This window comes from Siphateles boraxobius, unplaced genomic scaffold, assembly GCF_051911475.1.
Source record: "Siphateles boraxobius isolate OS27281-9 unplaced genomic scaffold, OSU_SipBor_1 1, whole genome shotgun sequence".
In the NCBI taxonomy this organism is placed as follows: Eukaryota; Metazoa; Chordata; class Actinopteri; order Cypriniformes; family Leuciscidae; genus Siphateles; species Siphateles boraxobius.
In genome coordinates this window covers 21,913,625-21,929,544 of record NW_027508699.1, presented here as the reverse complement: position 1 = coordinate 21,929,544, position 15,920 = coordinate 21,913,625, and positions in this window count along the sequence as shown.

The following is a 15,920-nucleotide window of genomic DNA, read 5'->3' as shown; positions in this document are numbered from 1 at the left end:
TGTTTTGACAGATGGCCTCTCTAGTGCGGGGACCTGTGTCTCTGGGGCTTTTGGGATAGATGAGGTTCTGGTCTTTAGCAGAGGAGGGAAAAGAAAGAAAGACAGAAATCTACCCCTTCTGTAATTCTGCTGAAGTGTTTCCACATCTCTGACACCCAGAGCCGCCGCTCCTTTAGTGAAATGGAGCTAGTGTAGTGTGCAGTCACAAGATATCTATTATAATGAGTTCTATTGCTTATTTTCATGTTGCCATTTCATATTCTCATTGATTTGCATATTTCAATATTTACTTCCTTATTGTTTGATTCATTGGTGCGTGTTGTTTCAAATATACTTTTGGGTCTGCTTTTCATGGTCCAGTGGATAAAATCAAGCCCTGCCCCTATGCTGAATATCCTGTTTCACTTGAAAATATGTCCAATAATGGAAGTAAACTGGGATGTGATAGACATTATGTTGACTAAGTATCTCTGCAAGCTCTTAGTGTAGCATTGTAGATACTGTATGTGCACTGTATGCCCTCAGTAGACAGATGGGACCAAGAAAGGGGCCCTAGGAAATGGGTTATATACATCACTAGGATCATTCTGATTTGTCTTAAGGCTGCCTTTCTTTTTTTAGTTTTCAAATCTGGATTGAACCATTAAGAGACTTGTACACTATGTACACCAGTGGTGTGCAGTGATGTTTTATGATTTATAAGTCCTCACATGTATTTATATATATATATATATCCAATGTAAATGTATGTACCTGTTACACTTAATAGTTAAGTAAGCATTACATAAAAAGAGAGTTTTTGTTTACATCATGTAATGCAAATATATTACAACATGTAATGTTCTGTTTATTAAAAACAATTATAAATTTCATCATGTTAGTTTTTACGCATTTGTCTGTTAAAAGTAAATGGGCTCAGGGGAGGCAATGGCTCCCGTTGTAACTTTTTACATTTGCGTTTGTTTTATTTTGTAGGCTACATCCAGTTTTGAGGAGAAAATGGGTGCTTCTCAATATCCCTCCTCGCTCCTCTGTCCTCCATCCTATGACCCGGAAACCAATCGAGCGCAGCCATCTTGAAGGACATCTCAATTTTGTAATTGCACCGCGAGGAGTCGAGGAGTGAGGAGGCTTTCAGAGGAGTTATGAGCGAGGATACAAAGGTGTATCCTACGCGGAAGTGTTTTATTGACTAAACGTGACACGCGTATACATTCTCCTCCCCTTCAGATCGTTCACAATAATTTGAATTTATTCTTTACCCTTGCAGTTTATATAAACCACACATCTCACATATGTCAACAGGGTATCTTGCTTTATTATTATTCATTATGAATTTCTTAAATAAACAAACTTCAACAACATAAGGGCAGATCCTTTGTGCGCTGCTGATGACACTATGAAGTGACGTTTGAGTTATCAAGTATTCCAATGTATAAAAAAAGCTTTCATTCGATTCCTCTATCCTCATTTTCTTTCCTTGCGTCCTTCCCTCACAACCTACAGGGGATGGAGTTGAGACGCTAGGAAAGGAAGCGAGGGAAGGAAACGAGGATGCACAAATAAGAAATGAGGGGTGCTTCTCATTTCTTATTTCTTCTCATAGGAGGGAGGACAGAGGAACGAGGAGACGAGGAGGGATATTGAGAAGCACCCGAGAAGTACCCACTGCCTCCCTTGCTTCCTCGGAGGAAACTGAAACCCCTGATGTAGGGTACACCTATAGTAGGCCTGTATTTGTAACCAAAGTCTGAGTGGCCACACTCATATAAAGGACTGGATATAGGGCCTACTCCACCCAAAAATGTCATCTCCCATCATTTAGCCTACTCCTTGCCACAGAAACACATCATCATAGAGGATGTTGTTGTAATTAAAGTTATTTTGATTAAAGATTACGAGGGCACATGAATGAAAAAATAAATAAAAATAATAACTTAAAAATAACTTATACAGAATGTTTGGTTGTTTAAAAATAACCCCCCTGCAACGTTCTGGGAATTATTTTATGGTTGCAAAATATTAACCTAAAAACCATTAGGGAATGTTCTGTACAATTTATTTTTGGGTTATTTAAAAATAATCTCCCTGCAATTCTGAGAACGTAAAGTTGACAAAAATATTTGGTTCCCCCCGAAAATACAAACGGGAACAGCATGAGTGTTAGGGGAATATTCTGTGTTTGATGGGAATGAGAAATATAGGAATATATATTTTTTAAGTCACGTCCTACTTGTGCACATCCTTAATAAAAACTTGTCTGACTTTTTTAACTCTCGCGGCGTATGTCGCAGAATAGCGCCAGGTAGGGCCGCCCACGCCGAAAACATGGACGAGGAAAGATTGTGGAAATTTAGAATTGGATATAGCCTAAGAGAGATTCCTCAGGTTCACACGGTATGTATACAGGTCCTTCTCCAAAAATTAGCATATTGTGATAAAGTTCATTATTTTCCATAATGTAATGATAAAAATTAAACTTTCATATATTTTATATTCATTGCACACTGAAATATTTCAGGTCTTTTATTGTTTTAAAACTGATGATTTTGGCATACAGCTCATGAAAACCCAAAATTCCTATCTCAAAAAATTAGCATATTTCATCCGACCAATAAAAGAAGTGTTTTTAATACAAAAAAAGTCAACCTTCAAATAATTATGTTCAGTTATGCACTCAATACTTGGTCGGGAATCCTTTTGCAGAAATGACTGCTTCAATGCGGCGTGGCATGGAGGCAATCAGCCTGTGGCACTGCTGAGGTGTTATGGAGGCCCAGGATGCTTCGATAGCGGCCTTAAGCTCATCCAGAGTGTTGGGTCTTGCGTCTCTCAACTTTCTCTTCACAATATCCCACAGATTCTCTATGGGGTTCAGGTCAGGAGAGTTGGCAGCCCAATTGAGCACAGTAATACCATGGTCAGTAAACCATTTACCAGTGGTTTTGGCACTGTGAGCAGGTGCCAGGTCGTGCTGAAAAATGAAATCTTCATCTCCATAAAGCTTTTCAGCAGATGGAAGCATGAAGTGCTCCAAAATCTCCTGATAGCTAGCTGCATTGACCCTGCCCTTGATAAAACACAGTGGACCAACACCAACAGCTGACTGTGGGTACTTGACACTGGACTTCAGGCATTTTGGCATTTCCTTCTCCCCAGTCTTCCTCCAGACTCTGGCACCTTGATTTCCGAATGACATGCAAAATTTGCTTTCATCCGAAAAAAAGTACTTTGGACCACTGAGCAACAGTCCAGTGCTGCTTCTCTGTAGCCCAGGTCAGGCGCTTGCGGCACCTGTAGCCCATTTCCTGCACACGCCTGTGCACGGTGGCTCTGGATGTTTCTACTCCAGACTCAGTCCACTGCTTCCGCAGGTCCCCCAAGGTCTGGAATCGGTCCTTCTCCACAATCTTCCTCAGGGTCCGGTCACCTCTTCTCGTTGTGCAGCGTTTTTTGCCACACTTTTTCCTTCCCACAGACTTCCCACTGAGGTGCCTTGATACAGCACTCTGGGAACAGCCTATTTGTTCAGAAATTTCTTTCTGTGTCTTACCCTCTTGCTTGAGGGTGTCAATGATGGCCTTCTGGACAGCAGTCAGGTCGGCAGTCTTACCCATGATTGCGGTTTTGAGTAATGAAACAGGCTGGGAGTTTTTAAAAGCCTCAGGAATCTTTTGCAGGTGTTTAGAGTTAATTAGTTGGTTCAGATGATTAGGTTAATAGCTCGTTTAGAGACCCTTTTCATGATGTGCTAATATTTTGAGATAGGAATTTTGGGTTTTCATGAGCTGGATGCCAAAATCATCAGTATTAAAACAATAAAAGACCTGAAATATTTCAGTTGGTGTGCAATGAATCTAAAATATATGAAAGTTTAATTTCTATTATTACATTATGGAAAATAATGAACTTTATCACAATATGCTAATTTTTTTAGAAGGACCTGTATATATATCCATTGTCCACCTGTCCACCCGCTGAAGCATCATAAAGCAAGTTATTTCAACTCCGTTACGATACGGAGAGCGCTCGGAAACAGAGATAACCTCTGTGTTTGGCTATGTTTGTGTTTGATGTTTTGGACAAATTGTGTCTTTTCGCTTGGTTCGGAACGATGTTAGCCTAGCCCTAGGTCATTAAAATAGGCTGTGGTGTTCTTTGTGGTGTCTGTGCAGACTTCTGTCAACAAACAGAGTTAGTGAGTGGGGTCAGAACAGCAGGAGCTCTTTAACATGCACCGCACCTCTCGTTTGACCTTCATTATCTTGCAAAACCAGATAGCAGCGCAAAGCAAATGTAGTGGTGGAATGCTGATCAACCAACTGTATCAAAATAAATTGGCACCAGCAGTCAAATTAAAATGACAACATTCAATGCTTCACAAAACTTAAGCACATATATTATTTGAACTGCAAACCACACTTGTGATGAACCGCTTAAAGTATTATAAAATTATTTAATTAATGATTAAAGATCTGAGTAGAATCGTGACTTGATTACATTTTATTACTGGAAAAATCCCTTCCATTTCAAGCATATCCTAAAGGGGGATATAAGATATTTTGGCTGAGTCCATTATAATGAAATGAGCAACTGGGGCTTCACGCTTCCTGACTTTCTGACTGGCATTTTCTACACTGCTTTGACTTTCTAGGCTGCAACTATTATTAAGACACTCACGTCTGTTTTGGAGCGGTGCAGTATTCAAAAGTTGCTGATGATATCCCACAGGACAATCACATGTTAGAGAGAGGCAGAGCAAGGAGAGGGAAAGACAAGGGGTGAAAGGATACTGGGCATTTGGAAATCTTTGATAAAAAACACAGCTTCTGGAAACTGTCCCACTCAACTTGATTGTGGAAGCAAATTTATCACTCCCTAAAGTCAACATGAAATAAAAATTCTCCCTATCTGTTTTCTAAAAGCATGTTATAGATCCTATTGTGAACAATTCATCTGGGCGTGTTTCAGTTTTAATTCGGTTCATAATTCTTAATCAAAATGTTAGAACTCGATCTTCTGGTGAAATGACTTACTTCTCTTTAGTGACATATGCCGGATGTCTCAATTTAGTCCACTTAAAACCTGCCTCTTTATTTCAATGGACTGCAAGCTTGCCCTACATTTTTGTCTTTTCCGACAATCTGTTTCACTCGGATGTATGTCACAATACAGATTTTTTTTTTGTGTCGCTGATCCATTTCATCGCAACTTTAAGATCACTTGAAATCAAAGTTTATTCTGTTTTCTTTCCTGGTCTTAATATGAATGATTGATTGGAGGATTTTAGTCATCATAATCCTTGATCAAAAAAACAGTTTGCTCGTCTTTTGAAATTTTCTTTTGAAATGTACTGATAACCAAGTAGATATTTAAGTAGCTATAATATGAGTTAACTTGCGTCTGGTCTGGCTCCTCATTTTGAAAAAATGTTCACCTTGCATCAAACTGTGTATGATAATGTATAAAATCTGGCCCCACCCTATTTTCTTCCACTTTAAATATTCATCCAATAGCAGAATGGGTTGAAAACAGCTATTCACATCGGAAGTGGAAGAAAAAGCTCCTATAAGCATGTACAGTGGTGCCAAAAATTATGTCTACTTAAGCCACAATTAAAAAATGTTTTTAAAATAAGTTATTTGGATTAAATAACAAAATATCAAAACAAGTGCCATTTATAAGAAATATGACTCAAAGACTGTTTTCAATCAAAATATTTAAACAAATTTAAGTTTGCTACATTTTAAAATATGAAACAAATATATTGCTTAAAATTAAGTCAAAGTCCTGACACTTTCTGGGTTGCAAACTTTTTTGAAGAATGTTTATTGTTACATACTCATGTTTCTTGATGATTATTCTGCTAGGACTAAACTTAAAGTGAACTAACCTCACACTCCTATGAAAAATTACACTAATTGGTTAAGACTAATTTAAAAGGTGGCTCAGAGTTCATTCTGAGAAAAGCTACCATTATTTCTTTGCAGATGCCACTTGGTTTGATATTTTGTACACTACCATCAAAAGTTAGTAAGATATATTTTTTGCAAGAAAAAAGACTTTTATTCAGGTAAGGAATGCATTTCTATTCCACATTTATTGTTCTTTTGAACTTTCTATTCATTAAAGAATACTGAAAAAAAATGTATCATGGTTCCCACAAAAAAATTAAGCTGTAAAAACGTTTCAATACTAGTAACACTAGTATATTGACACACACACACACACACACACACACACACACACACACACACACACACACACACACACACACACACACACACACACACACACGTGTGTGTGTATATATATATATATATATATATATATATATATATAAACAATTATTTTAAATTACAAATAAATTTAAATTATTAATGCATAATCATTCATCTTTAAAAATTGTGATGCACTGGTTTCCAGTGAAACCTCGGTTGAAATCACTTTCCAGGGGCAGTCATAGTACCAGCAAAATGTGAGAAGTGATTAAAATATAGAAGTGCCTGTACTGCGTACGTACTGAGCGCAGCAGGATTGCACCAAGGATCTTTGTAAAAATAAAATGGTTAAGTTTGAACTGAATGCATTCTCTCCAGGCTTCCTCCTGTTGCCCCACATGAACCCTGCACAAGCTCCCTGGGGCTCTGACCATCCCAGGCGTATCTGTCCCTTTCCCTCACTCTCTCTATCGCTGCGGGGGACCTTGGCACGCAAAAACTATTTCTCCAATATGCATGTGCTCAAACCACTCCATTAATAATTGGAGCTGTGGGTGCCCATTTTAACAACTGGACGTCTCAGCGTTACCCAGCCTGCATGGTTTCTCTTACGTGAGCGATGCGGGCGCTAGGGTCCTGTAACCAAACTATCGCAGAGTCAGAGCGGATGAGCCACTGACTCTATAGAGTGTACTGTGGGACTTCAGCTCTTTCTGTGCCTTCCAAACACAGATGTTTGGAATATGGACCTGACGATGTGACAATTTCTGTGATTATCTCAGACGCCTGATGTTATGCAACATAATGACAAATCATTTTCCATCAAATTAAGCCGCTGAGTTTGAGTCAAATTATCATTCTCATTACGGTGGCTGTTCACCCATGACAAGGTTTTAAATATAGTGTCTTAAATGGCCCCGTAACAAATGTCATTTGCACACATGCTGTACAAGACAATTCTGTTTCAATCATGTGGCTTCTTCTCCTCGCTTTCTGTATTTAGCTAAAGATGACGATGTTTCATTTCGAAATGCCATGGCAATTAAGGCTGAGCTAATGAATTGTGCGGTCCCCTGTGCCCAGTTGTGGCTTGACATATTTCCTCCGGTGCACTGACCATGGGTCGCAGCACCATACATCAGCTTGACAGACTCTCAACATGCACATGTATTTGTTGATATACAGCGGCCTCACTAAGTATTTGGACACTTTTGAACAATTAACTCATGTTTGCAAATGTGTGTAATTGCAATTGAAACAATATATCAGTGGCAGCTGCAAGCAAATGATATTAGACTTTTACTTTTAATTTATTTTTGCATTTACTCTGAAGATGACATTTAGTAGAAGTCATTTTCTATCAAGTTCACATTATGTGCCCTAGAAACAATACTGTATTTTTTTCTTAATATTTATATACATTTTAAAATCAAAGTTTTAAATGAAAATGATGTTGTGTATATATATATATATATATATATATATTATATGTAATATACTATAATATAATTCTTTATTTAAAATTCTTTATTGTTTTGTTTTGTAGGCTATATAATGTGAAACTTTACAAAAGCTTTTTTTTTATTGATTTTGTGCTATATGTTTATTTTTTAAATAACACTTGGCTTGATATTTTGTTATGCAATATGTGATGAGGGGGGCGTGGTTTTGCGGAGTCTGTAGCGAGAGAGTGAGGGAGGAGCCGAACGGTAAGTAAGTGGGTCAAATGCAAAATGACGAACACCTGTCTCTGATTGCAGTAATTGGCGTGGGGAGACCACATATAAGCTGGCTGGTGCAAGAGAGCGAGAGAGAGAAGGACTGGGGGACTCGTACGAACACTCACGAGCTGCTGGCCGACAAAAGGACTGAGTTGCACATCGGAAAGAGTTTTATGAATGGACTGAGTTTACACATCGGGAAGAGTTTGATAAAAGTCAACTGAGAGCTGAGTCCAGTGGGAAAGAGTGTCTTTATATTGTGCTGTAGTTTTACTACGGTGAACGTGCATGTGGCGCACCTTTTCTTTGTTTTGTTTTTTTATTATTAGCCGCCGCCAGACAGCCTTCGTCCCCGTTTGCGGATGTCATCCACGCGCTCACGGGTCTACACCAAGAACAACATCGTGCCCTGCTGGCCGTGAAGGAGGAGCAGGAGGACCGCGAGCTGTTCCGGAGCTGGATGGACCGGGAGGAACGGGCCAGACCATCAACGCCAGCTTCAGCCTCGGCCCAGACCATCCCCCTGCACAAAATGGGTCCGCAGGATGACCCGGAAGCCTTCCTCGACCTCTTTGAGAGGACGGCCGAGGCCTGGGGCAGGCCGCCCGGGGACTGGCCAGTGCGGTTGATCCCGCTGTTGTCCGGAGAGGCACAGATCGCCGCACAACAGCTGCCAGTCCCGAACCTTCTGGTCTATCGAGACCTCAAGCGCGCCATCTTACAGCGGGTCGGCCGGACCCCTGAGCAAAGCAGACAGCGCTTCCGGACCCTTGAGCTCGGGGAGTCTGGTCGGCCCTTCGTCTTCGCGCAACAGCTCCGGGATGCGTGGCGCAAATGGCTGATGGCCGAGGAACGTGACGTCGAGGCAATCATCGACCAGGTGGTACTGGAGCAGTTCGTGGCGCGGCTCCCCCGGAGGACCGTGCAGTGGGTCCAGTGTCACCGCCCGACGTCGCTGAACCAGGCCATCCAGTTGGCGGAGGACCAGATGGTGGCGTGCCCAGGGGTCGACGAACCCCTTCCAGCAGCTTCTCTCTCTCTCTCTCTCCCTCTTCCCCCTCCCTCTGTTTCTTCTCGCCCTGTCCCTCTCCCTAGGTCCCGTGGAAACTTCCCTCCTAGACCAGCGCCCCGTTGGAGGACCGGCACCGGAGCCGAGCCTGTCCCCGCACCCAGAGCGCCGCCTAGGGGAACAACCTCCCCGTCCGGTCTCCCTCCGCTACCGGCACCCGCCCGATCCCCACGCGAACCACTTGACCCGCTTCCCTGTCACTGGAGTGGCGGGAAGGACTGGGCCGGCCTGTTGGCGTTGCGGGGACCCTGGTCATTTTATCGATCAGTGTCCAGTGATGGAGGTGTGTGCACGGGGAAGTGGTGGATTATCCCTTAATGCCGGTCACGACCCAATACAGGGGCCAAAAGCATAGGGTGGAGGCAGCCGTAAGTCAGCACCTCCGACACCCGCTAATTTTGGGGACCGATTGGCCGGGGTTTAAAGTTTTATTGGGACATTTGTGCGGGTGTTTCTGGGCTTAAAAGGAAGCGGGGGAGGAGAGCGGTCGCTCAGGTGGGAGAGGCTGTACCGGGACCATCGGAACCTGCACCAGAGGATCGGAACGCTATTGAAAGATCTTTCTGAGCGTGATGACTTTCCTCTGGAGCAGTCCCGAGATGAAACGCTTAAAAATGCCTTTGATCAGGTCCGCACGATCGACGGGCAGCCCCTCCACCCCGACCGGCCTCTTTCATATCCTTATTTCGCAATTATAAAAGATAAGTTGTATCGAGTGACCCAGGACGCCCGGACAAAACAAGATACAACGCAGTTATTAGTTCCGAAGAGCCGTCGGGAAATGCTTTTCCAGGCGACTCATTGTAATCCGATTGCTGGGCATTTGGGGCAGACAGCAACACTAAATCGTCTAATGACCCGTTTTTTTTGGCCGGGCTTTCACGAGAACGTGCGCAAGTGGTGCGCGTCTTGTTGCGAATGTCAGTTGGTAAACCAACCGGCCAACCCAAAAGCACCATTGTGCCCCCTTCCCTTAGTGGAGGTCCCCTTCGAGAGAATTGGCATGGACCTCATCGGGCCATTAGAACGATCCGCACGAGGGCATCGCTTTGAATTAGTCCTAGTGGATTATGCAACGCGATACCCAGAAGCAGTGCCGCTTCGCAATATTTCCGCCAAGAGCGTAGAAAGCGCACTGTTTCAATTAATCTCCCGGGTGGGAATCCCAAAGGAGATTCTCACCGACCAAGGCACGGCGTTTATGTCACGTACTATTCGCGAACTTTACGAATTATTGGGCATTAAATCGGTTCGCACCAGCGTCTATCACCCACAAACAGACGGACTGGTCGAACGCTTTAATCGCACGTTGAATTCAATGATTCGGAAGTTCGTACAGGAAGACGCCAAAAATTGGGATAAGTGGCTAGAACCCCTCTTGTTCGCTGTACGTGAGGTCCCCCAAGCCTCCACGGGGTTTTCCCCCTTCGAGCTTCTTTATGGGCGTCAGCCCTTGGGGTGCAGTACGTGCTTAGAAAAACTTGGGAGGAGGGACCTTCGAATAGCAAAAATGAAATTCAATATGTCATGAACCTGAGAGCAAAACTCCACACTTTGGGGCGGCTTTCTATGGAGAATTTGTTACAGGCCCAGGACAAACAAAGTCGGCTGTACAACAGGGGGCTAGACTACGCGAATTTGCACCGGGAGATAAAGTACTTGTATTACTCCCCAAGTCCAGTTCGAAATTACTCGCGAAGTGGCAAGGACCCTTTGAGGTCACACGGCGAGTTGGGGATCTCAACTATGAGGTCGTTCGTACAGATAGGGGAGGGACACATCAGGTTTACCACCTCAATCTCCTTAAAAAATGGAGCGAGGCGGTGTCAGTGATGTTGGCAGCGGTAGTGAGTGGGGAGGAGGATCTTGGTCCAGAGGCGAATTCAAAGTCTCAATCACTCGCTCTGGCCACTGGTGGAGACCACCTCTCGCCGTTCCAAATCACTGATATACGTAATTTACAAACGGAGTTTGCTGATGTGTTCTCGCCCCTGCTCGGCCGAACCGATCTCATTCAGCACCACGTTGAGACAGAGCCGGGTGTAGTAGTGCGCAGCCGGCCATATCGCTTACCTGAACATAAAAAGAAAGTAGTTCAGGAAGAATTGAAGGCTATGCTGGACATGGGGGTAATAGAAGAATCCAACAGTGACTGGGCAAGCCCGATAGTTTTGGTACCAAAACCTGACGGCTCGGTCCGGTTCTGTGTGGATTATCGCAAGGTGAATGCTGTATCGAAATTCGACGCATATCCAATGCCTCGGGTTGACGAGTTGCTTGATGGGCTCGGCACCGCTCCATTTTATTCGACACTGGATTTAACGAAGGGATATTGGCAGATCCCCTTAACTCCAATGTCTAAAGAAAAAACTGCCTTCACAACGCAGTTTGGATTACACCAATTTGTCACTCTTCCTTTCGGCATGTTCAGGGCTCCGGCAACCTTTCAGCGCCTGATGGACAGAATTCCTGTCCGGACAGAATGGCTCCCCGGCCTGAGTCGGGCAGTGGGGGTATGTGATGAGGGGGGCGTGGTTTTGCGGAGTCTGCAGCGAGAGAGGGAGGGAGGAGCCGAGTGGTAAGTGAGTGGGTCAAGTGCAAAATGACGAACACCTGTCTCTGATTGCAGTAATTGGCGTGGGGAGACCGCATATAAGCTGGCTGGTGAGAGAGAGAAGGACTGGGGGACTCGTACGAACACTCACGACCTGCTGGCTGACAAAAGGACTGAGTTGCACATCTGAAAGAGTTTTATGAATGGACTGAGTTTACACATCGGGAAGAGTTTGATAAAAGTGAACTGAGAGCTGAGTCCAGTGGGAAAGAGTGTCTTTATATTGGGCTGTAGTTTTACTTAGGTGAACATGCATGTGACGCACCTTTTCTTTGTTTTGTTTTTTATTATTATTAATAAATTGTACGAGTCCCCGTTACGCCGACCCTTGTCTTCTTTCATCCCACACAAAGAACCTTCGTTACACAATACAAATACATTTATTTATTTTTTGTCTTACATTTTGGGGCTATTGTACTAATATAAATATCCATTTTCATTGAAGATAAGTGTTTAATGGCTTTAAACATTAATGACTGCATTAAATGGTAATATTCAGAAACATTATTACAATTTAATATATATATTTTTTTTAAAAAATATTTAAAGGGTCACTCCACCCATTTGCATTAAGATTTCCATTGTTAGAAATCCAGTCATACTATTGAATGGTCGTGCAACACTCTTTCATTTTCCCCTGAGACGAGAGAAATCCTCTATTTACCTTTTTCACTTCCTCCTACAATGACGCAAAAATCATCATTTTACGTCATTGTAGGAGGAAGTGTAAAAGGGGGGGATTTCTGTGAAGACTACAAGCACTAGTTCCCACTCTTACAAACCCGCCCATAGGGGGTTGGACCTAATGCGCTAACATACCTATCAGATCAGTGCCAGTGCGTTTGATTTCACCGGGAGAAACTTTTTGAAAATATTGACGAAGGTACAGAATAAACAGGCGGATGCATTATGGAGGATCTGGATTTTGACGAAGTTATGGTAGAAACTGATGTTCGTGGCTACCTTTATGAGCCACAGTATAGCAACGAGCAGCTGAGGGCTATGGAGGAACTGGAGGCGGCTGAAGCTGCTGCCACCACAGCCAATGCAGACGATCTGCCTGCCGCGGACGAGGAGCCCGCAATGGCTCGAGCTGGGGCAGATTGGTGGTGCCTGTGCTCTCACTGTGCGCCAATGGACACAGAACAAGAGTCTGTCTGCTGCCGAAAATTCCAGCGGTGCTACGGAATCGGAGGATGACACGGACGTGTGTGTTGTTGCTCACCCGAGTTTCGCACCTCATATGGATAGCGGCGTCCTGGAGACCTACTTTAGAATACCTAAGTTCAACTGGCAACGTCAGCCAAAGCCTACAGGGTCAAATGGTCGTCTTTCTGTAAAGTACGTTTATTTTCATTTTGTTAACACGCTAACGTGGCAGGTTCATTGCACAAATATCTTGCAGTTGAACTAGCTACTGTAGTGGGAGTGGTCTGCGGAGCTGAGCATTGCAATGCACTATGGGCATTGTTGTCTACAATCCACAAGCACTAAAAAGTCATTTTCTGCCTTTTATCGGCCAAGACGGTCCCAAATTAGAAATTTATGATACTATTCTACTACATATATGACCCACTTTCAATACGTATTCATGTCTCCAACGGTGGAATGACCCTTTAAATAATTTATTTCTACGATTGCAAAGCTTATTTTCAGCATCATTACTCCAGTCTTCAGTGTCACATGATCCATCAGAAGTTATTCTAATATGCTGATTTGGTGCTTAAATTGTAAAAAGTTAAAAATAACAGCATTTATTTTAAACAGAACATTATAAATATAGTTATTGTCAATTTTGATTAATTTAATGCATGAATTTTATTCAGCAAGGATGACAACCCCTGCCCAACATACGCACTTTTGAACGATATGTGTATATTTAGTGTAGAGAGACAAAAAATGTGACAGATGACAGACAAATGACAATTCATAAAGTAGCATTTGAATGTGGAGAGCGATCCTTATAGTTCTTTATCGTATTTTTCTTGCTCACATTCTCACTCTTATTTTCATAAATTGTTGTCATAAGGATGTACCATATGTTGGCATTACATGCTGAAATATAGCATGATTATTTTTAGGAATGCAAGCGAAAGTGTGATTTACATATTGATGTTTACATTTATTCTCTCGGCAGATGTCACGTTTCCAAAGACATTTATGTCTAAGTGCTTATATTTACGTGCACTTTTGCTATAATCCTTTGCTATTAACAACAAACGGTACCAATGCGCTCGCAAACATTACAGTGACAAAGTGGTTGATACAAATCGCATAATGAGATGAGTCAAATATTTAAGTTGCACCACAAAGTCCCATTAATTATGGTCACAGACTATAGGGTTTGATAATGGCTTGTGGACTGTAGAGATCCAGGGTGTTGGCTGCATTATAAGATGGAAATGGTGTCTCTTGAATTTATTCTGGCTGCTGTGTGAAGGGAACCCAGTGCAGTGAGCTGAGCAGAGGCATAATGTGCAAGAATATGAATTCAGCAGGTGTTTATTTTTTTTATTTTTTTTGGTACAGATGGAGAATGGGGTTAAGATTAAGAAAGTTCAAGAATGGAATGTTTGACAATGAGCTACAGATGTAGTAATAAAGCTATTTCATGTCTTCAGAATTTTGGCCCCAGTCCTCATTCACATTCATTTTATGTAGTGGCCAGGATATTCTTCAAAATTGTTGGTGGAAATTAGAAAAGAAGAAAGGTAAATTTACTTCATTATTTTTTACTATGCAAATCATGCCGTTGTGTATGTTGCTGCGAAAGCATAAATTACTAAATGTTATTTCCACTGTAATGGTCATCTGCCATTTATAGCCCATCATTACTGCTCCTTTCTATATCCTAGTCATCTGCTGTCCTGTTCCCTTTCCTTCTACACTAATACCATTTGCGCTTACACCCTTTTATAAATTATTTATGCTTCTAGTTAAAAATAGCTAACAGCATTTCATTATTTTTATTTGTACTCTGCATAATGATAAAGTTTAATCTAAATTAATTTAAAAGGCAAATGTCCAAGTGTCATCTGTGGATTTAGTTTTCCATATTTTCTGTGCTGCATTTAGTTAGTTAACATTTTGTGAAGAGACTCTCGCAGACATGTGCTGATGTCTGGACAGAAGGATCATGGTGTCACGATGCGCTCCACGACGACGCCTCCTGGCCTCACTAGATCACTCTCTCCTGAGTTCTAGGACTTCACTTCCCATCACTCCATTCACTAATCGCCTCCTTCCATCCCTGTCTCATCTCCATCATCTCAGCCACCTGTTCCCACTCAGCTCCCCTTTATCTGGACCTTGCTCCCCTTTGTTCTCTGTGAGGTCTTGTTACTGCCACGGCGTGCAACTCTGAGCAATCTTCTATATTTCTACGTATTCCTGGTTCCTTGATTCTCGCCTGTTTTCCCCATTACTCTGTGAACGTTTGCCGCCAGCCTTCGACCCTTGCCTGGTAACCACTCTGAGTTTGGACTGCCCCAGTATATATTCTACCCTGTGCTTTCTCTGTTTTCTGCCTGTTTGTGTTCATCATTAAAGTTATTGCACATGGATTTGAACGCCTCTGACTCTTCGTCACAGAAGACCTCACCAATACAGGATCCAGCAACCTTGCATCGTCTAGCCTCAGAAGTCACTAATCAAGCTTCCGTACTGGTCGTTCATCAACAGCAGCTTGAGAAATTAACTTCACTTACCGAAGAACTGGTGAGATCCATGCGGTCCCTCACGACGCAAACCGCTGACGCTGCTCAAACCACTGCACCTCCAGTTCAACCATCCTCCAGTGTGAGTAACATTCCAGCTTCCAATAATCCTCGTTTATCATTACCCGACAAGTACGACGGCTCGTCAGCAACATGCAAGGGTTTTCTTCTGCAAAGCACTCTGTATATTAACCAGCAATCCCACCTCTTTTCAAACGACGACAGCCGGGTCTCTTTCATCTGCTCGCTGCTGACTGGGAAGGCACTGGAGTGGGCGACAGCGCTTTGGGCAGGTGGTCAGCTTACTTTCCCCTCTTATAACGACTTTCTCGCCCAATTCAGAGAGGTTTTCGAGCATCCAGCCGGCGGAAAGGAACCAGGCGAGCTGTTACTGTCTCTTCATCAAGGAGGATCTTCCGCGGCGGATTACACCCTCAACTTCCGCACACTCGCTGCACAGACAGGCTGGGAGGAGGATCCTCTGAAACTGCTTTACCGCAAGGGTCTGAATTCCGATTTACAAGGAGAGCTGGCTTGTCGGGATGAGGATAAAACTCTCAGTCAGCTGATGAATCTAAC